Genomic DNA, 24,235 nt, shown 5'->3' with positions numbered 1-24,235 from the left:
TGCTCTAATAAGATCCATGAAGCACTATAAGTTTTTAAAAAAAAAAAAAAAAAAAGGCTACCAGATAAATTTAAGTGATACTATTACTAATATGTGTTTACTCCCACACTATGGGGGAACATAACTTTAAATTGCCACATGTTTCACCTTCTCAGCCATTGAGATTTGTGAAAAATATGGCTGCCTGAGTAGGACAGGGCTCCAATTTTTCAGGCTAACACTCACTTTTAGAAAGAAGCTCTGTTTAACATACCCAGGTATTCTCAAAACTTCAGAATACAGCAACATTAAGGTCATTGCTTAAAACGGATGTATGGACAGAAATTTATTGTTAATATTTTGTGTTACAGACCAAAATGTCTGTCTTTTTACCCTCTGGTTAGAATACCTTTTTGGTATTTTAATTTTCTCAATACTTTGGAGCTTCAGAGGCAGTTTATAAAAACCTCTATATTTGAAATACAGTACAGTAATTAACAGATCTAAATTTAACATGGTATAGAATCATAGTAGAAACACTATGTCTTTATATTGTTAAAAGCACATAAACTATAAATCTTTTTAAAATCTCCAGCCATAGCTCAAAGTCTGTAGGAGTAAGCAAAGGAAAAGAGAGAGGGTAATTATAAAAAGATAGATGGTTTTGTGAAGGTGTTTTGTGGTAAAAGTATACAAAGCTATTCGTAGAAGACAAAGATAATATTTGAAAGCAATCTAAAAAACACATGGCTGTACAAATGAATAGATGTTCCCAAGATGAATTACGAAGAAAAACACTCTTAATGAGTTCTTTGTCATATTTGAGTTTGAAATTTCTTCATATTTTTTCAGACAATTCCTTGAAACTTTGATTATAAAAGTTTCTTTATCATTTTTCATCTCTATTATTGCAATTGCGTACCTCCAGTTCAATTTCTTGAACAATTTTCTCTTGAGTACCTACTCTTGTCAGTACATGCCAGATACTAGTGATATAAAAGATGAATAAGATAAAGCCGCAGCCTTAAGGTGATTTCAGGCAAGGGAGGCAGACAGACTCATAAACAGATAATTTTGCATGGCAAAGAAATGAAAAACAGTGAACAGAGCCTATGAGACCTGCGTGACACCATCAGTCACACCAGTATAGGCAATCTTAGAGTCCCAGAAGGAGAAGAAAGAGAGAAAAGGGCAGAGGAAATATTCAAAACTACGGCAAAATCTTCCCTAATCCAATGAAAGGCATAAATACACACATTCAAGAAGCCCAATGAATCCCAAACAGGATAAACTCGAAGAGAGGCTTGCTCAGAAACATGGTAGTCAAATAGTCAAATGTCAAGGACAAGGAGAGACTTCTGAAAGCTGAAAGAGAAAAGCAACACATGAAGTACTAGGGAGCTCCATTAAAATCAAGCATCAATTTATGATCAGAAATCAAGGAGGAAAGAAGGCAGCAGGTTGAAATATGTAAAGTGCTGAAAGAAAAGAATAGTCAACCAAGAATTTTCTATCTGGTACACTGTCTTTCAAAAATGAGGGAAAGAGTAAAATATTCCCAGAAAAACATATGCTGAGGGAGTTCATCACCACTAGTCCTGCCCTACAAGCAATGCTAACAGGAGTTCTTCACACTGAAATTAAAAGACACTAGACTGTGGTTCAGAGCAATATAAGGAAATAAAGACCTCCAGTAAAGGTAACCAGATGGGTAATTATACATGCCAGTACTGTTGTATTGTATTTCTTGGTATGTAACTCCACTTTTTACTACTTACAGATTCCAAAATGCAAATGCATAAAAGTAATGATAAATCCATAACAATTATAAATTAATATGCACCTAATGGCAGAGCCCCAAAACATATAAAGCAAGTATTGACAGATTCGAAGGGAGAAAGAGACAATTCTACATTAACGGTAGATTACTTTTAATAATGGATAGAACACCCAGAAAGAAAATCAAAAAGGAAACCAACTAGACCTAACATATATATCTCTGTGTGTGTGTGTGTGTGTGTGTGTATAACACTTTCCCTGACAGCAGAAGAACACACCTTCTTCTCGAGTGCACATGGATCATTCTCCAGAATAGATCATGTGTTAGGTCACAAAACAAGTCTCAATAAATACAAAGATAATGAAATCTCCTCAAGTGATGATACCAATGACCTGGGAAACTGATTCAGGTGTCAAGGAATTCAACTTAAATCAGTTAACTTGCCTTTCAAATAATCATAAACAGGAAGGTGATTTAAAACAGATGAGTCAAGATAATAAAAATGAAATCAATGACCAAGGTAGGAAAGAAATCCATATTTGATAAATCATAAAATGATTATGAGATTTTAGAACAACAAAAATAATAAAGGAAACAAGTTTGCTTCCACAGACTACAATAGAGCTAAAAATTTTTAATGTAATGTCATAGAACTGTGTAATACCACATTTTATTTCCAATAATTATTTCCAATAATTTTTTAAATTCTACATGTATGTTTACCTAATTATAGCCCATAATATATCTGATTATCTGTAACAATAACCATGTTATATCATATTATTTTAATTTCTTAAAGGAAGGCAGGCTTCCAAAAATTTCTTAAACTCAAACATGAATGAAAAGAAGAGAAAAAATAGAACTCAGGCACTAATTTTTTCTACATAAAGAAAAAAATCCTTCTTTCAGTTCTTAGAAAGTTCTTGAAAGACCATGAAGTAATTCATGGAGGAAAATTTGAAGTAGGATATTTTGTATCACTTTCCCAATTCCAGAGCTTTCTTTACCACTGAAGAAAAGCCGTATGTTCCAGTTTGCTAATGCTACCGGAATGCAAAATACCTGAAATGGATTGGCTTTTATAAAAGGGGTTTATTTGGTTACAAAGTTGCAGTCTTAAGGTCATAAAGCGTCCAAGGTAAGGCATCAACAATAGGGTACCTTCACTGGAGAAAGGCCATTGGCAGCAGGAAAACCTCTGTTAGCTGTGAAGGCCATGCCTGGCGTCTGCTGATCCCAAGTTGCATTTCAAAATGGGGCTCTCCAAAATGTCAGTGTCAGCTTCCAATGGCCACCTTCAAAATGTCTCTCTAAGCTGCAGCACTGAGGTCCTTCTGTTTGTGAGCTTTTATAGGGCTCCGGTAAACGAATCAAGACCCATGCTGAATGGGTAGGGACACACCTCCATGGAAATAATCTAATCAAAGGTATTACCCACAGTTGGGTGGGTCACATCACCATGAAAACAGCCTAATCCAAAGATTCCAACCTAATCAACACTAATACCTCTGCCCCCACAAGACTGCATTAAAGAACATGGCATTTTGGGGGACATACTGCATCCAAACTGGCACACCATATAAGCTTATTTGCTAAATGATCTGATTTCAACTTCTTAAAGTGCTTTTCAGTCAGTATGGTTACCTTCAGTTAGTCATTTTGTGAACAAAAGAAAAAAATTAAATACCTACCAAGTAATGGAAAACATTTTTAGTTTTAAAGTCAACAGTGATTTATTCCTGCACACGTCCTTGAAAGATATGGAAGCACATTCTATAAATTTATCCCACACATGGTTACAGATTTTTTTTAATTTTTATAATTCTGAATTTATAAACTGAAATGTTCTATTTGGGAGACCCATATATCTAGACATACTAAATCAAATGAAACACCTCCATGAGACTTCAGACTAGTGTCAATAATATAAACAGTCAATTCTCATTTATTCAAGGGATCCTTAGAGTGCCTGGAATACAGCCAAGACCTCATTTCTTCTTCCTGTCCTTTAAGCCCCCAGTATCTTATCTATCTTACTGTCAGGCATCACTGCAGAAGTAGTAATAAACTACCAATTATTAAGTCCTTAACATGAGACAGGCACTCTTCTCAATACATACTAGAGCACTTGATTGTCTACAACTGCTCTACAATATGAGTACTATTGTTATGCCTACTTTAAAGAGGGCACAGGGACATCAAATGACTGGCCCAAGATCAGTCACAAATAGCAAAGCAACAGCCACCCAGTCTGCTGCCACAACCCAAATCCATAACCACGTGTTCACTTTGCCTCTAACTAGGCAACTACAGTAAAGGAAATGAAACCTAACCCAAAAACTAGGGTTAGATACCACCCTGTCCTTTTTTTAAAAAAAAATCAAAATATATGTGAATTTCATAGGTGAAACAGTTCTCACTACTGGTCATCATGAGGTTCCCTGATTATCTATAGATTTCAGTCTACATTCAATCCCAGGCCTTCAGTTAATTGAGAATTCTTGCTTTGATCTTTCTCACTTATCTTCTTATACATTTTTCACACCTAATACATTATGTATCGAAGACTGTACTCAGCCCTCAATACTTCTGAACTCCACTCCACTTACTATTTTATTCCTTATCAATGCCGTGTCTTCAAATTTCTGAAGCTGAATAAAATCATCAAAATTGTAGAAGGCTTCTAATTCAGATACATGTGTATAAGATTCTGACATTAAAAGCCAGTGATTCTCAACCTTTTTGGGCCATGGACCAAAAAATCTGATGAAATCTGTAGATTTCAACCTTAAAATAAAATACATACATTAAGAGATAAATAATATGATGCTATAATTTCAAAGGGTTATTGAAGACCCCAGATACACAACAACCACAGACTTCAAATACAGAATCCTAATTTGTTGGTCTTGTTTTGCAGTAGTGTGTACTGATTCTCTTATATTGTAGTATCCCTTTAAATATCAAGTTTCCCCTACTGACTTGTGGACACAATTTCACAAAAACAGCTACACTGCTTATAGAAAGAACCATTTAGAGGCAAATAAGTCTGCTACCTCCAGTATGAGTTCTACCACATATTCGATGAGCAGTTTCCCACAAAAATGCTACTAAAGCTCTCCATATGTGAAAGTAAGCTAAATTACAAATGCATAATTGAAATTACCTTATCCTTATGGGCACACCTTCTTCAGATCTGATAGTAAGAAAGTCCCATGACTGATTACAGATAAGATGGTCCTGATCATTTCCTTTCCAATTTAATGTACTGTAGATAACCACATTCACTGGTTTTGATTGCATCACTGTACTTTCTGATCTTTCTGAGAATGTAAATATATTAAACTTTTAGAGGTGATTGTCCTGGAGCTGATTGGATCTCGTTTCCTTTCCATCCAGATTTTGAGGGAGTGGATAGTTGGAAACTAATATTTTGTTTTGTTATTTGAAGGTACTAAGTAAACACTCTTAGGGGAAACTAGCCCATATTAAAGATTAAGTGTTTTGTGTATGTCACAGCTTTGGCAGCATCATGAGTACTATCAATTCTCTCCTCCAAAAAACATGCCTGTATACAAATTCTGTATACAATTTCTGGAGGACCACGAGCCACCCTGAAGCCCAGCCATGGGCTCCAGATCTCAAAATTAAGAACCTGTCACTGTATTCAGTAAGCAAGTGTGAGTCAACACTTTTATGATTTCTTGGACTTCATCTCCTTAAAACCTCATAAAGATTCTCACACTCTGCTCTGCCTTTAAAGGTGTTAACCATACACAAAGAAACCCAGCATTCATCGGAAATAACTACAGCATCCTCTTTGTTATCTGGTGAATTTCTCAAAGCACAAAGGGATTATCTGCTCTCAAAGAAAGGTGCTGGCTCTTTTCTATTTCAAAAGATTCAGAACTGAAGGATGGCTGGCTTTCTGAGTCTGCCACAGTGACTTCATCCTGCATCTCTCCAGAGAGCTAATCAGTAGACATCCTGATGCTTGCAACACAAACAAGCTAGGAATTAGCCTGACTACTGTTAGTATTGTCTGGGAGGACACAGTTGCCACTCAACTCACAAGTTCTCACATACCTACCTTCCTCAAGCCACATGTTGCACCGTGTTTTAGTTTCCTTGGCTGCTCAAGCAAATACCACACAAAGGGATGGTTTAAGCAATGGGAATTTATTAGCTCACAGTTTTGAGGCTAAGATAGAAGTCCAGATCAAGCATTATCAAGGCGATGCCTTCTTTCCGAGGTTGGCATTCTGGGGTTGGCTACGGGTGATCTTGGTCCTGGGCTCCTCTGTCACTCAACAATGCACATGGCAGGCTCTCCTGGCCGCTCCCTTCCCCTTCCGGTTCGTTGACCTTCAGCTGCTTGCTTCCTGTGGCTTTCTCTCTCTGTGTCTGACCTTCATTCTGCTTATCAAGGGCTCCGGTAATAGGATTAAGACCCATCCTGATTGAGGTGGGCAGCACCTTAATTGAAGTAACTTCATCAAAAGGTCCTACTTACAATGGGTTCACACCCACAGGAATGGATTGAGCTTAAGAACATGTTTTTCTGGCGTACATACAGCTTCAAACCACCACACACAGTCACTCATGACCCCTCACTTCTCAAACTCCTTTCGGATTTATTAACTCCAGGGTTCAGTTAGCCACTTTATTCTTTGCTTATTTTGTCTACTTTAAGCTCTTCTCATGGCCTATCTTGTTCTCTAATTGTTAGTATGTTTATCCTGTATATTTGTCATCTGTCTATAACTCATCTGTCTATAACACATTATTAAGTACATACATTCTATACTTGTTATTCCTCAGACTCCAAGAGTAAGTTAAAGCTAGAAAAACTATTGTTTGAAAGGTTCATTTCTTTATTAAAGCCATTTTCCAAATGTGCTATTTTTGCCCCTGGGATTTGTTCCTCATAGTTCCACTAGGTTTTATAAATTCTGAATTTTACCAGGTAAGAAGAGACTATTAATTGTAGAGAACAAACTTGATAATCAACTTTCTACTTTAAAAAAAAATTTAGTATTGCAAAGTGATGAGCAAGCAGAAGGGAGAGGAAGTGAAATCTGTATAGAAAAATGAGAATAAAAAGTTCTCCTGTATTTACCCTCTTTGGTTACTTTTCCCATGACACTGTGATTGGAAACCAGGACAGCATTTGAAAAGCTGGTCACCTTAGAGAGCACAGACACCTCTAAAAATAAAAATCAACATCTCCAGACTCTGCCAGAATGGTGTCCTGGTAAACAGAGGCATGCTTGCTATGCGACCCCAACACAGGCTTTATGGCAATTAATTATTCAACATTTGGAAAGTGCTCTGAAGATAAGAAGCTAAGTTCTAAAAATCGTCATCAATTTTCAACAAACCACACTTAAAGTGAACTCACCAGCTTTATTGTTAGAAACCAAATCATTAGTACAAGTCCATGTTTTCTTTATCCATTTCATTTGGACCATTAAACCAAACAGCCAACACCCTCATAGAATCTTCTTTTCCTTTTAACCAACCTTTGACTAACCCACAGGTGAAAAACTAGTCCTTAATTTTCAGAGAAAATATACATTCTAATAATGTGGTTCCACTGGAATTTAAGGAATCTGCTTATTAGATGTCCTTCCCCTTCAGCCTTTTATTTAGGTAATATAATATGCCCTGAATTTACTAAACATTTATTTGTAAAACTTTGATAGTAATTAAAATCTAGTTTAATGTACTTCTGTACTTATCGTTCAAGCAAATATATTTAGGTGCCTATGATTGCATTATGTGTATAAATTTAGATGAATAATCTAAGAATTCAATAACCTTGGATAATACTCTAAATGAAAGTAACAAGTAATCCTATTTAAATAAAAAAGTGTTTGGGATGGAAAATTTTTCCTCCTTATCTACAATGTATTCTAGGTTGTATTTATTCATTTTAAAACTCAGAACAGTGGTCTAACACTGAGAAAAATCTTTTACCTCAAAGTATAACTAAACCCACATTAAAAAGCCACCAGCAAGCATTGTTTTTAAAAAATGGGGGATGAGGGGGGTGGTGGTGGAATTAAGTGGTTTTTAAATAGGGAGTCACTAGCAGGCCATACTCTACAAAGCAATTACACAGTATTCGTGGCTGGCTTGAGGTTAAATATACAAGAGTAGAAATCAATCTCACCTGTGTCCACTTGAAGGCCTCTGCCAACCAAAAAAATAAATAATTTTGCCCAAAATATTACTTTTGACTTCATATTTCCTACACAGTGAAAGTTCAAATATACAAAAGTCATAATTTCATGTTTTTGAGAATTAAAAGCTGTACTGGTTTTTTGATAAATAAAGTCAAAAAAAAAAGCTGTAAAGCTGTATTGGCATAATCTTCTTTGATGTGGGTCTTGCTTCCCTTTAGATAAAGCTCAATAACATTTCTCTTTAAAAGGGGTTTATGTATTTAATCCCCAAAATGCAGTTTTAAAAGTCATCCTTCCTTTTAGAAAGGGCTTGGAGTTTTTACCACTTTAAATATTAACACCTTTCACATACCAATTAGTCAGCCTTATTATATCTTTTATCTATATTCACCCCTCCCATAGACCCATCCTCCAAAAATAAACCCAAATATGGAAGTGAAATTTTAAATGTGATAGACATTCCTAATTTCAACAGGAAAAAGAGAATGGCTGGTTGCTGAAATGAGAAGATCTTCATTAGGTTCCTGGCTCACAAACAGAAGTAACTATGAAGTTCTACATGGAACCCAACAACAGCATTCTCAACTCGGAAATAAGATCAATGTCAAAACAGCTGAGACAAAATTTCTCATTGACTCAGTTTGGTGAAATGCGATAGTTACTAGGCATTCCATATAATCACCACCTTCTACATATTGTAACAGAATAAATATGTAGATAAATTACTGTTCTTGGTTCACTCCTAAGATTCTTATTTTTTTAGAATAAACTGAGAACAGCTACAAGCAACCTAAAACTGGGAGGGAAAATAAATTCAAGGAAGACCTCTTTCTAAAAAGTTCTTTCAAAGGAGATATGTTACATCCTCTTCCACTCTGCTGGCTTTAATAGGGTATGCCAGTAAAAAGGGTACTGGTGCAAACAGAAGAAACATGCACAACTTTATGTTTTAAAGAAACATTTTGTGGCATAGATCTTTAACTCTCTGCTTTCATGTTAACAGAGCAATCAGTCTTTTAAAAATAAACAACTTAATATGATATAGTTACTGCATTTGGGAGCAATTATGTCATTTCAAGTGAAATGTTTTCATCCATCTGAATATAAAGGAGATAAAAACTTCCAAGGGAATTAGCCATGTCCCCAAGTGAATGAGAAATAAATTGGCAGGGACTGAGCCTCCATGAGAACATTACTTTGAATCAAAACCAAATTTCTAAAACACTGTAGGTGATGTGCTATATATTTATGGAATTTAAATACTGAAACACTGAAAAGAAGGATTATGTAAGGCTGAAGAATTGGAGCAATTTAATCAAGAGAAAACATTACACTTATGGATTATATGTTATAATGTTTAGATCTAGGACCAGAGTGATGGGAAACGCAAACATCAAGACTATGAGAAGCTTCTGAGCTGAACACTTAAAAGTGGGCATGCACTACTTCTAACACACAGCTTCCCAACTCTACAGTATGGGATAGGTCAACTCCCCATTAACTGAGAAGTTACTTACCTGAGTTAATTTTTTTTAATTCAGTTTTATTGAGACATATTCACGTATCACACAGTCATCTGTGGTATACAATCAACTGTTCACAGTACCATCATAGAGTTGTGCATTCATCACCCCAACCTAAGTTTTGAACATTTTCCTTAAACCAGAAAATGTAAAAATAAGAACAAAAAATAAAAGTAGAAAAAAACACCAAATCATCCCCCCCCACACACACCCTATTTTTCATTTAGTTTTTGTCCCCATTTTTTTACTCATCCATCCATACACTGGATAAAGGAAGTGTGATCCACAAGGCTTTCACAATCACACTGTCACCCCTTGTAAGCTACACTGTTATACAATCGTTTTCAAGAGTCAAGGCTACTGGGTTGCAGTTTGATGGTTTCTTACCTGAGTTAACTTGGAAGACACTAAGAACTAACATACACACACACACACACACACACACACACACGTTTCATTCACCATATGCCCCAATGCTTCAAATTCCACTATAAGTAATTATTCCTTTCTTTCCAGCAGTAAAAATTTAAAATGCAAATAGTACTAAAACACACAGTCCATTGAATTATTCCTTTCTAAGATACAGTCAGATGCTTTCCTCTTGTAAAGAGAATTAGGAAAAAAATAATAATGAAAGCATTAGCTTTCAAACTCACAGTGTATTAGAAGAACCATATTACAAGGGAAGGGTACAGCTGATAAAATCAGGTATGATCATAATAACTAACACCTAAATCACACTTACTACATATCAGGTACTTTTCTAAGCATTTTACATACATTAACTTACTTAACCCCTGAGAATTAAATGAGATATGCGCAGATGAAGAACTGGGAGCACAGAGCTGCCCACGTCATGAAGCACTGAGTATTTGGGTGCTGTGCTGTGCTGCCCAGATCTCGCCTTCAGAACCAAAGTGCTCCCCCACATGCTGGAAGGGCTCGTGGATGGTGGCGTTCAGCTAAGTCTTTCTCCAGAAATTAAGTTGGCCAAAGAAAGCCACCTGAATCAACGTCACACTTTGCTTCAAGGGCATCTCATGACTAGTTGACGTGGGGTAAAAAAGCCTGGCTCCCTTTCCTCAAAGTGGGGCAACTCTGAAGGGTCTCCCCAGCTCCAGAACTCCTGGTGGGATCAGCTGAGGCCCCTGCTGCTACTGTATAACAGTTCAAACCCCCTCTTTTGCCCAATCCAACTTCCTTCCCTCCCCTGCAGGCATTGCTCCCCAGCATAAATCCCAATAAACTTCCATCTCAGGAACTCTTACCCAGGAACCCAACTTAAAAATCTTGGTGGAGACAGGATTCAAGCCCAGGCACTCTGATCCCAGAGTTCATGCTCTTTACCAGTACATGGAAATCCTGACAAGTCAATGAGGATTCAGAAAACAATTTTGACAGAGTTTTCACAGGTCTTAACAAAGCCTATAGTACCTAGGCTCAGTAACAATAACTGAATAACAATAACAATAACTGAAATTTACCACAGGAGAGCTGGATCTCAGCAACCTTCTCAAAGTTCACCAATCATTCCTGGGGTCTGTCAGCCATGCACACTGTTTTTGTTTCCTCACTGCTATAACAAATATCATATGGTGGGTTGGCTTAAACAACAGGAATTTATTGGCTTACAATTTTGAGGCTAGGAAAAGTTCAAAACAGAGGTATCAGCAAAGCAATGCTTTCTCCCCAAAGACTGGCGTTCCAGGGCCAGCTGCCAGTAAGCCTTCGCTCTTGGTTTTTCTGTCACATGGCAATACATGTGGCACTCTCTCCTGGCTTCTCTCTCCCTCTGACTTTCACTCTGCCTATAAAGGACTGTAGTAATCTGGATGAAAGCCCAACTTCATTCAGTGGGGCCATACCTTAATTGAAGTAACCTCTTGACGATACCTTATTTACAATATGACGACACCGTATTTACAATAGGTCCACATAACAGAATGTGGACCAAGACCAAGAACATGTCCAAATTGGGGTACACGATTCAACCCACCATGCTCACCACCAATCCTTTCAGGTTCGTCTGCTCAGGCCTCTTGGTTGGTGGCCACTGGCCACTTGAGAATGCAACTTTCCTGACTATGATGCTGTCTCCTGGATCTCCTCAAACCTTCAAGGCACCAAAGCACACAACCACCACCTCAAGATATACCACCCAGAAACACAGTCTGTTACACTTTGCTACCTGGATCCCAAAGCAGCCTGGGCCTTCCTGTGGCCCAGAAGTCTCTCATGAAAATGGTTCCTTCAGCTTTGCCTTACAACCCTCTCTCTCAATATGGCCAAGGCCTAGTCCCTACGGCACTGTAAGGGAACAGACAGCATAGCTCGCCATTCCCCTACTACCCATCTCCCAACCCAGACTCTAGTCAAAATTTCATTATCTCACATATATTCAACTCATGAAAATAGAGGACTGGGGGATCTACTGCCCATCATCTAAGCAAATACCCAGATCCTGAATCCCTGTGTAGACACAGCTAAGACACCCTCTTTACAACATAAAAGATGAACAAAAGAATGATTAAAGCCTAACAACATGGGAACACCTGGTACCGGAGCAATAGCTCCACACATCTCTGGCCCTGAGATCTTTGCTGAATTATATAATGACCACGAATAATGAACAAACAGGAAAATTATATTCAATATATTGTTTAGAAAAGAGATAAATGTGTGCAATTCATTTTGGAATGATATACATCAAAACCATTTTAAGAGAATTTTAGTTTGGACACTTAATTGGGTAAGCTCCATTATCAGAAAATTCAATTAAAGTGAATACTTCATACTCTGATGACAGTAGATAAACAGACCCTCCTGAAATTTAAGCAGACAGATCCACAGTTCCCCAGAATCAGGCTCCTCAAAACATTATATCTCCTTCCTTGATTCCTCAGACTCTATGAGTCGTAGTAACTACTACTCATGCTTTAGGAATTCACACACATCCTCCCGCCACTGCTCCTCAAGTCATCACAGTTCCTCTAGATTCCATATTTTGGACGCTCACCTCAGAATTGAAAACTTCATTGTCTCTACGGGACTAAGAAATTATTCCACCAACTCCCTACTCAAGTAGCAACTTGCTTGAAGCCTGGGCTACATGCTCTAGCCTGTTTTTATTCCTGCCACTCTAGTTTTTATAGAAAGGACACTGTATTGTTCAAGCCCATATACTAGAATCTATCCATCACAGAAGTTCAAAGACAATGGACCAAACAGGAAAACACGGCAATGGGCTTTCCAAGTTCTCTGTTTGTAAACGTAATACTCCATCTAAAAAATTATCCAACACAACTTTTAAAACCTACAAAATAATAAGATATATTTCATTTAGTTGGGAAAGCATCCTATTTCAAATGAGTAGGATCATCCCAAATGAATTCAGAGCCAAAAGTCTTGGTATCAATTCAGAAATAACGTCCAATTTCATTTCATGAGCAGCAAGGTGTGGATTTGAGGCAAAAAGCTTTACAAGGAGATGGAATGCTCATTTATAACCTGAAATTTAACAATGTACATAAACTAGCACTTTCTAGTCAAGGTCAAGATCAGACCTGCAGGCAATTAAACTATAGGAAACACCATGTGGGGTCAGACCCATAACCCTCCAGAGCAATCAATATACAGTGATAACCTGACAATGATATCAAAGAACAGGAAATTATTCTACAAAATGATCAGTGCTTTGAGCAAAGTGCTTTGAGAGAGTCCAGGGTAAAGAGGGAATAACCGTCCAACAGATTAGGTGTATTTACTAAGCACGTCCATCTTTTCTTTCAAATGGTATGAATAGTTAATCCACCAAAGATTTGTTCTGCACCTTCTCCTCTTGGAGAAGCCAGTTTCTACTCTTGGGCTGAAAAGCTGCTAGCATAAACACCCTCAACATACACTTAAACTTTTATTTATGCTAAGCCTACTTCTCTCCATTACAAGTGGTGTTCCTAGTTCTGATATTCTTGGATGTGGGGGAACCTGTTCATGACACTATAGGCTTTGGTGAGGTCTGCTTTGAGACTTTATTGTTCAAAATGCAAAGTATTCAAATAACTTTCTGTCTGTTCTCTTAAAGAAACTCCTCTATCCTCATGATATGCTGTGCTCTAAATCTTTCCCAATCATGTCTGTCTTGAGGTGCAAGACCAAACCTTTGACAAGTGCTCTAAGTAAAACTGCATAAGGTTCAGACACATAGACAAATACACACACACAGCACAAAAAAGCCCCTGTTAAGAGATAATATTGAACTCAAATATGTGATCAACAGTTTAATATTTATCAATATACCAAAGAATATTAATGAAACATACTGAGATTATAGTGGAAATATTATGCATATATAACAAATAAAACTGTTCTAAAATTTCTCAATATATTGTGCACTCACATATATATTGTAAGCCACATATACTGTAAAGAAGGTGATATATACTTAACACATAGAGATATGCAATATAATACTTTCTCACCTTTATACAAAATCAGTGTTACCATGGTGCTCTAACTTCAGTATCATGGAGGAGTTCCACTGTCTTTCACTTACATTTGTACCAAAGATCTCATGGAATCAACATTTGGATTTAAAACTCTTAGAGGGATCAACATGAAAAATACAATTAGAATGAAGCTAACAGCAAATGCATAGAGACGGAAAAAAATAAGGAAATGAATGAGTCTTCCTCCTCACCTACCACACGAGTACCTTTTCTAAATGAAAGTCACATAAAAGAAGCTATGTCTAATTCTGTATTTTTTACAATAACTAGTATAATCAGTGATAATTAAATAAATATTTCTTCAGAATAGGCATAAAAATAACAATTCCTTAGAAATCTTTTTGGGTGTACACCCTAAATCTTAAAAGTTGTGCCCACCAGAGGAAATTGGGGAAGGGTACGTGAGACCTTGTACATTTCGCAATTTCCTACAATTACTACAGAATAAAGTGTATTTTTTTAAAAAGTTGTACCAACTAACTACTAATCTGAAATTCATACTGAATAAAAATGTGTCCAATTCAGGGACAGTCATAACCAAATAGAAAAATTTAGGTAATTTTTCCAAGGAACTACAACACATCACCAATCTGAATAACAAAGTTTCATCTCAAAAGTTTCTGGACTCCAAACTTCATTACAACAGATTTCATTAGAAATGTTTTGAAAGACCTAACAACAATAATCAGAACCACTACACTGGAGAAATATCTCCAAGAGTAATAGAATTTAGATAAAGTTATGCCTCTCTGATTGATGCATTCAGATTTTTAGTGACTAACTATCATTCAAATAATTCCATTAAATAAGTATTTTCTGCTATACAATATGCTACAAACTGTGAGAACCACAAAAGAATATTCTAACACAGCTCCTGTAATGAAGTAGCATACATCATAGAAGGATACGCCAACACATGAAACAACGAAGGACTGTGAAAAGCAATGAGCAATAAAGAGATCAATCAAAGAGTATATTCATTATCTCAAGTTTTGGCAGCAAAAATGCCTGAGAGTTTGAACTATATTTTCTTCTGATATTTTTGGACAAGTGTTTTTGTTTCACTTTTTAATGTATTTATCAAGGGAAATTATCTGATCTCATTTATCTAAATCTTTGGAGACATTTACTATCCACCAGCTCTCTTTTCCCTGGCAAAAGAGCTCAACTGGTAAAAATGCAAACATGAGAGCTGGGTGTTTCTGCTCAATCTGTTTATGCTCAGCTATCTTTTATAGGTGATTGTAATCAGTGCCTTAACAATTTTCCTACCTAGAGGCCCTTCTCTGCTAACATCATGAGAGCTCATCTCACATTCCTGAAGATACAGTCTCCAGAGGTCCAAGGAATGAAGGAATTTGTGAAACAGTTCAACTGCGGTATCTCACTGCAGCTGCAGTCACATGCAACACTTGAGGGGAGAATTTCAGGGGTGCAGCCATCAGCAGTCAAGGGCCAGTCAAGCTTTCGGTCTGAATGACAGTTTCACTGAGCCCTCACTCAGTACAAACATATTTCATCAAATGAAAGTTCCAAGGCTTCATTCATGATCATTCTGGGGTAGAAGGTACAAAAAAAGTCTCATATACAACAGATGTCCACGTCAAAGAACACAAGAAATGGAAGAGCTAATACCATTTCCTCAGCATTATCAGTTAAGACATTATAGTTGTCATGATCGTACTCTTTATACAGCTGTCCTTCCCTAAAGCCACAGCATCCTCTTCTTTTTTTAAGTCTCCAAAGGGAGGGCTCTTGCCTCCAGCATTTAATATACCGCGACAATCAGACACGATGGATGCTTTTGTTTTAAAACTACCCAGTTTAACTTCTCAAGGGAATTAAATCACTCAGAACAGGAGATGAAGTTTTCTGAAATACACAGTTTAACAAGGCTCACCACAATTATCTCTTTATTTCAGTTTTCCATAGCATTATGTCTACACCAAAAAACAAAAGCTGTCTGTGGTACCAGATAATTCCATTTTCCACTGTCATCCTAAAGCAGCCACATTTGGGTCACGGAAACATGAGGTATGATACCTAAAATATAAATGTCCTCATAAAATGTGGACTGGTTATATTATTCTGAAGTAATAAGTTATATGCTCAGTACTCTGAATACTACAAAACAGTTATACTTGAATGATAAAAGCCAAACAACCAAGACCACCACTTATTTAAAAAAAATAAAAATACACACATACAATAATACAGGAAGAGAAAATCAGTCTATAGTGGTAAGAAAATCTGATTAGCTTTTCAGAGAAAAATCTAAGTTCCTTCTGCTTGCAAGTCTGATTTTGCAAAGGGATACCTACTGTTTTTTAAATGAGAATCAATCATACAATTCTCAAATAAAGTATACCAATTTTAATTCTATTTAATTTCAAAAATAAATTTATGCCACTAAACCAATTTTCAAATGAAGAAAAAGAGGGTCACAAAGTCAAACACAGTTAAATATCACACCTCTCAAGGGATTAAGAATTTTTTCTTTACATAAAAGTTTTTAAGGTATATGCTGCAAGTTTGCTTTTGGTACTACAATCAACATATGAGGTGAAAAAACAAACACCTTATCCACCTTATCCTTTACAAGCTCCAATTTTCAGCTAATATTCATCCTCAAACATTCAACTTTACAAGAAACATGGTTTCCAAGATATCAGCACTGGAGAACCCACTAAATATTTTAAATCTGGAAATTTACTGGTCAGCATTTTAATTGTAGAAGCTAAAAATATTCAGCATCTAAGCTTTTGGGGGATCCCCATGGGGTGAAAAGCAGTGTAATCATTTTCAAGGGTTCTCTAGGTCCTGCGTGTGTTACTTGGGGGCATAAATTTGATATGATCTATATAGGAAAACAGGTGATCTCAAACTGCTGGCTGCTAGACTCAATTTTTCAATCTGATGTTTGGATAAACACTATTCCCAATTCAGTTTTGGCAAGAAAAAGTCTTAGAGAAAAAAAAAGTAAAGCACAGTTTGAATCACTGAGTAACAGCTCAAGAAACAAGCTTAAATATTCAGCCAATATTCATTTACTAATATAGCAGAAACTTCGTTCTCAGTGTTGACACAACTCAACTCAAGAATAGGGAATGCTGTAGAAACAACAACAACTATCATATGTATGGCTATTTACATTTCAGAACAGGCTTCATAGAGATCAACTCATGTATTCCTCATATCACAGCTGTGAATTGGGTTTCAAAATCATTTTAATAATAAAAAAAGGGAAAGATATATATATATATATACACATACATATATATATATATATATATATATTTTTTTTTTTTTTTTTTTTTTTTTTTTTAATTCCCAAAGTCAACTAGCAAGTAATAGAGCTGGGACTCCAACTATCTTCCAAGTATAAATCCCCATCAGTCACCAGGCAATACAAAGTTTTAAGATGCTCTACCTTTATATTAAGTGCTGAGGACAAGTTCTGCATGTTTTTGAGTGTTATGTTAAATTGTTTTTAGTTTTTAAGGAGAAGGTTTCACAGATTCAGACTATGAGGTTTACAAGATCAAAATGTTTCTAATCTCTTTACCCACTTATTTTACTAATTATATGGAAGCATTGGTTAATGAATTTCCCTGGTTAGCTGAGTTTTCTAAACAAATAAAGAAAAGTTAACTTGCCAAGTATTAAAATCTTTCTTACTTGGGATAATATATTGGACAAAAACCTCATGGGAAAAAATCTGAACAGGTACCTCCCAAAGGAGTATAGCCAATAATCACATAAAAAGATATTCAGGGAAGTGTAAATTACAACCACAATGTGACACCATTATACATCCACCAGAATGGCTAAAATTTAAAAAGACAGATAATACAAGATGTTTTTAAAGAGGTAGCACATCTGCAACTCTCATACACTGCTGGTGGGACTGTGAATTAGCACCGCTTTTGAAGAAAGACCCTATCTACTAAAACTGACCCACAATTCAACTCACAACACACAGAACAGAAATTCCCACCATTTTACTACAAGATATTTGCAAGAATGTTCACAGCGGCACTATTCATAGTAGCTCCAAACCGGAAACAACCCAAATGCCCATCAAGAGTTAAATGGATAAATAAATGGTGGTGTTCTCATATGGAAGAATACTACAGAGCAATGAGAATAAACAAACTGTTGCTACACACGAAACATGAATGATTCTCACAAATATAATGTTGAACAAAAGAAGTCAGACAAGAATGTATACCATGTGATTCACCGATAGGGAGTTCAATAATAGGTAAAAGTAGTCTATAGTCTCAGAAGAGAGATTACCTTTGGGGGAAAGTAACGACTTAGTGGAAGAAGAAGGGGTTTCTGGATGTTGGCAGTAGTCTGCCTGTATCTCAGGTTGTGTAGGTACCAGTTACATGGATGTGTTCACTTAGGTAAATCATCTAGCTGTTGTAATTTAATGACATGCACTTTTCTGTACACATGTTATAGATCAATAAAAACATAATAGATAGGAAGAAGATAAGGAGGGAGACAAGAAAAGAGGGAAAGAAGACCATGTAATACAGTGATGCTATCAGCATCTACGCCTAATTGGTCCACAGCTACTATGCTTGCTTTAATTCTTGCATCTGCTTTTAGTAGTCTGTCTACCTATTTGTTTGCTAACCAGTTGTCCTCTGGCACTTTTCAATGTTATCCATGGATCTGCCAATAACAGCTCAATTATATCATCTAATGTGTAGTTAGGTCTCTGTTACGGTATTAGAAACTTTTAACCAATCGTGTTAGAACTGTATGTGAAGTAAAACTAAATAGACTCTGAGAAATATTCTATGAATAAAGTGAAACCATTTTAATGTATGTATTTTTTGCCCTTTATTTTACCTGTTGAGAGGCTTTTTTTTTTCCTGAGGCATATATTAAAATATGCATTCCAAATAGATATAGTTGTTATGAGTTCCAAATAGATGAAGTTGTTACTAGACCCTCAGTGAATACTAGATCTCCAGGTCAAAGTCAGAATTAACTAAAATTCCAGGTACCAAAGGTGTATTTATTCACAAATAATATAAAGGAGAACATCAGTCAGTGGATATACTTACAAAAAGGAAAAGAAGCTGATAACTTCTTATCTAAGACTTATAAACAGCTTTTCTACTGGTATCACTTACAGAACATTATGGCAGTTTTAATGACAATATATTCTTTTTTCATTTTGTATTTTAATTAATTTTAATTTTAAACACCCCCACCAAAAACATGTATACTAGGAATTTTATTTAAAACCTTTCTAATGTGTATAATACAGAAATTCAAGTTAAACTGAGGGTACCCTTTTTCCACACAATTACCCACAAAGTAGGAAAACAAAAACCCCAAAATATCAGTTATTGTTATTTATTTCCTTTAACATCCTAATTTCACATAACTTCTTTCTATGTTCTTTCTCTCAAGATTGGAGCTAAAATGTTACACACAAACTGAAAAATCTTCAGTAGTGAAACACTTCCTGGCACTGCATGACTTGAAATAAAGTTTCAAGGTAGGTAGACATGGCCGCAGAGCAGAATTACTAACAGGGAAAGTAAGCCGTAGCTTTAAACCCAGATGAACTTTTATCTGCTTTAGTATCTTTGGCTGTGACAAGAACAACATTCATTCACTCAACATTCAATAACTCAAGAAACATGTATCGCTAGTCAAAAGATAAAACTTGTATTCCTACCTCCACCAATAATTTTCCATTCATTTTAAGAAAAGCATATAAAGTTCTGTCTCAGTTTCCTCATCTTTTTTTTTTTTTTTAAATAAACATAATAATCCCTCACCTCTATCTAATTTGCAAGGAAGAAAATTAAAAATAGTGTTCTGGCTAATGGAAAGAACTACGTATATGCATGGTTTCATCATTACTATTTCTGCCACCATTTAATTCGAATGCACAACTTATTTCAAAGGGCAGTAAGGCATCATCATTAAAGAATAAAAAATTATAGACATCTTAAAGAGGATTGGAGGAAAAAAATTTTTGTCTTCTCTACCACCACAGGTAAGTGAAGCCATCACTACTCATAGCCTCCAAGTCCTTTGGATGTCTTGTTTGAATGTCAGGGCACTGCTGAAACTAGAGAAATGGAATAAAGTCACTGCCACAGAATCATTATGATGGTAGTAAATATGGCTTTAGATAAAATAAAATTGGCCCCCTCTGCAACTGGTGGCATATGTATGTGTGTATGTTTGTGGCTGCATAAATGTACATCAGACAGAAGAACTAAGAAGGTGGGTTAGGAGAATTCATCTCCTCTGAGATGAATAACTATAGGCATGCAATACCGAGAAATAAAATACCATGTTTACGCCCAAAGGAGAGCAGCATAATTTCCATTTTGTGGGCACAACCTTTTCAAATGTTTAAATATTGGAACAAATGCAAAGAGTATTTGGAATACAACTTAGCCATGACCTTATATATGAAAGAAACATTATTCTTCCCTTCCCTTAAAATTCCTGCATCATGCAAAAAAAAGTAGCAAGATCTAGTTTTATAAAGTCTTACTAACTTCCTGGATGTTCCTAAATTATCTTGTTTTCTAAATGACCTGCCAGAAATTCAAACAATCAAAGGCTGAACTCAGGAATACCATCAACACTGAGAACCAAGGTATGTATTCTGCTTACTACTTCCTTTGTTCCATCAAGTCATGAACCATGATTCCTTCCATTAAGCAACCACTAGTTAGAAACCTTAATCATCATTAGAAGATTTTATTCTTCTCATTTTTTTCTTTCCACTTCCAATCTTAACATCCATAACTCCAGTCTTAGATTTCATTCATATTACTAAAAATGCACACACCGAGAACTCCAAGAACCGAGCGTGGTTATGTATCACCACACTTGAGCAGCAGTGAATTCTCTCAGGACTCTTCTCCCTAACAATAGCAGTCCTCACGGACTACAGCGCCCTCAGAGGCAAGCAGAGAAACCTGATCACTACATGATTTACCAGCTAACGTGCATGTTCTTTCCTTAAGCGCTGTGTTTTTCTTTAAGATGCAAGCACCGCCAGAGTGTTTACTTGTTATCAGAACAAGGGATCAGAACCTTAAAACTGTACTTCACAGAGGTCGGTGAAAAATGAGATTAACACCAGGTATGCTTGAAGTTGTCCCCAAGGTTACCCAATTTCTATTACCTTTTCTCTAAATATTATTCCGTGTATTCCTTTCACACAGCATTATTATAAATCCAAAATATCCTCTAATTGTTTAAAAGGGTGAATAGTAACACTAGCAGTCAAATATTTAAAGTTATTTTATGTTGGCAAAATGAACTAAAAGATACATCACTACTGAGGGTACATTCTGGCAATCTCTTTGGCTGAGGTGCCTCATATATGTTTGTAAGTCTGCAGAAATGACTCTAAAACATATGATACTGAAAAACCTCATTTTGAAAAACATTGACATACAAAATGGTTTCTTAGTTTTCTGTATTCTCAAAGGCAGATATGCTGGGAACCATCAAAACATCTCATCTTAATCCTCCCATCCCAGTGCCCTATGCCTCAATTGTTCCTAAGAGCACTCCTTTTCTATTTCCATTCATATATGTGGGAGGTTTTGTGTCATTTTAGAGACCTGGTATTAAAATTTTAAATAATTCAATTCCATGATTTAATATAAAGAGATCAGAATCCTATCACTACTTTTAACTTTAAAATGAAAGTAAAAGTTTTTTCTCAGTTATGAAAGCCTTAGAAGAATAAGCAAGCATGCTTTCCTTGAATGAAGTTATACTAATAACCTCAATCTAAGTGCTATAATGGCTATGAAAATTATTTCAAAGCTAATGTGACAGCTACAAGGAGCAGAGTTCTTTTTTAGGCAGAAATGTTTTCAAAAGACATTATATTCGCTAAAAGAAGCTACTTACAACTACACTGAAGTTTCTTACTACCTTGAAGAATCTATTCAAATCAGAATGAAAATAAACCCTAATGAGCAATTTATACTTTAATTCAGAAACTATTCCAACTCCAAGTCCCAGATTTAAAAAAAAAAAAAAAGAGGAAATGTGGTACAATCCAGTGTGTGTTAGGAAAGGAAAGATTTGAGACAATTTATAGATAACACGGGTGTATTCAGTGCAGACCAGAGTTCATGATTTCTCATTAGGAGCAACTTACTCTGGTACTGAAGTGAAATGGGAAAAGCAGAAGATAAACCAAAGTGGCTACAGTTCTTCAATGTCAAGACTGGACAGAGCTTGCTGTGCACAATTATACTAAGAAGGTAGGGCCTTGAGAAGATTGAGGATGGACAAAACAGAAGTTTCACAAGAATCTGGGGGGGGGGGATGCACTGCATTGATAAAAGAGAACTGCTTCTTTCTCCATCTTTCACATCAAGTTCAGTTTTGTTTTGTTTTATTTTCCTTTTGTTCCTCAAGAACTTTTTTTCCCTTGTGGTGCCTGCTGCAGTTTGCTGATGTAGTTCTCAACTCCTGTCTTCCTCTGGTGACTGTTATTAACGGACTGGCAAAGGCTGAGTAAAATGCACTTAAGCAAAAGAAATCACCTCTCTTGCCAAGACACACATGGTGCCCAGTACCTGAGAAAGAACTCCGCTGTCGCTGGCCAAAAGAAATCCCAGTTTAACCTCTGCCACCCCCTTCCAAATCCATTGCAAATAAATGTGTGTGTGCTACTTACAGAGAATCTGCCTGACTCACCCCCCGCCTTCGGTTTGCCAGGGAGAGATGTGAATGCTCCCGTCTGGGAGAGGGCAAGGAAGTAGGGGTCGCAGGCTCGGTGGCACCGAGAGACCCCCACACCTCTCCTGCTGGTGGGTTTGAGGATGTTCCCTCGCCAGGCAGGTGCCCAGCCTCACTCGCTACCACCCTGGCTCACAGGAACACACGTGTCACCGCGCCCGAGCCCAGCCCGCTGCATACACTTGCCCCACAGTCCTGGCAACAACTCCAAGCTTCGCGCTAGGGGCTTTGCGGAGGGGGAAAATAGGACCACCCAAACTCTTCTCTAAACGCTAAAAAGAAAATAAAAGTACTTTTCCGCGGAAGCACCTTCTACACGCCGCCAGCGCCCAGTGGAGGAGATGCCCGGCCCGAAGCTGACCTCTCCCTCCCCGGAGCGCGCAGAGGCCGCCTGCGCTCCTCCCCAACCGGCCCCCGGGCCCGCGACCGCCGCCCCTGTCCTCACAGCCACTGACGCCAGGATGAGGCAGGGGATTCGGCCGACCCTCCATCCCGCTGCCCAAGCGCTCACCTCCTGGGGTCCGGCTTCCGTCGCTCCTCCAGTTTGACGGCTGGGTGTGGGGCTGCAGCGGTTGCTGCCGCCGCTGCCTTTGCTGCCGCCACGACTGTCGCCGCTGCCGCCGCCGCCGAAGCGCTGCACCGCGCGCGGCCGGGTCTGGAGGCTGGGGGCCCGCGAGATCCCCGGAGGCGCGGGCCCGGGCGCGGTGGGGCCGAGCCCGGGGAAGTTGTCGGCGCGAGGCGCGGAGCGAACGGGGCGCGAACCACCCGCGCTCAAGTAGTCACAACTTTGTCGCCTGGGTGGGTGCGCGCTACGGGGCGGGGAGAGGAGAGCGCGGGAGAGCGGGCGAGGGCACTAGGGCGGGAGGGTCTCCGGAGCCGGCACAACTGGAAACCCGAACGGCCCGCGAAGAAGGGGGAGAAGGTGACGCGGGGGGCGAGGTGTCTACACAGCCCGCCTGGTGCGAGAGCTAGGGCGTCTACTCTACTTTGCCTTCTGCAGCTCCTGCATATTTATGGGGATCGCCGATGTTACTGCCAGTAACTAATACTGCAGCAATGGTGCCCGACCCGGGAGCCCCTCGGGAAAGAACCGGGGGATAGGGGCTCGGGGAAGGAAGCCGCGGCGAAGGCTGTGCGGTGAGCACGAGCCTGCGATCCATATTTAAAGCCGCTAGTGGCCTCGGCCGGCCCCCTGCCCTGCCCTCGCTCGCGCCCTCTCGCCCGCCCGGCCCCCACCGCCTCGGGCAGCCGCTCGGCGTCAGCCGCCTGGGCATCCGCGGCGGCGGGGAGGGGCCTCGGGTCGCGCCGCCTACGCCGGGGGCTCGGGCTTTGCGGGCTCATCCCGCCTGGGGCTGGCGGAGGACGGGCTCTCGACCAGCCGCCCTCGCCTCCGCGCTTGCTCCTCTCTCACGCCTGAGTGCGCTGCTAGTTCTGTTTCTTTTTTCTTTCTTTCTTTCTCTCTTTCTTTTTTTTTTTTCTTGATCCCCTTCTTTCACAAGA

General features: G+C 38.2%; 1 protein-coding gene across 1 annotated transcript in view; it reads right to left on the bottom strand.

Moving 5' to 3' along the window:
• The window catches only part of SLC4A4 (solute carrier family 4 member 4), a 442,709-nt gene extending 418,856 nt beyond the window's left edge, over positions 1-23,853 (bottom strand). The window contains exon 1 of the mRNA XM_037829942.1: positions 23,247-23,853. The gene's annotated coding sequence lies outside the window, so the exon portion shown is untranslated. The remainder of the gene's footprint in view (positions 1-23,246) is intronic.
• Positions 23,854-24,235: the final 382 nt, after the last annotated feature.

The sequence above is a fragment of the Choloepus didactylus genome, chromosome 3 (assembly GCF_015220235.1).
Source record: "Choloepus didactylus isolate mChoDid1 chromosome 3, mChoDid1.pri, whole genome shotgun sequence".
Lineage (NCBI taxonomy): Eukaryota > Metazoa > Chordata > Mammalia > Pilosa > Megalonychidae > Choloepus > Choloepus didactylus.
This window is presented reverse-complemented; position numbering and strand designations above follow the sequence as displayed.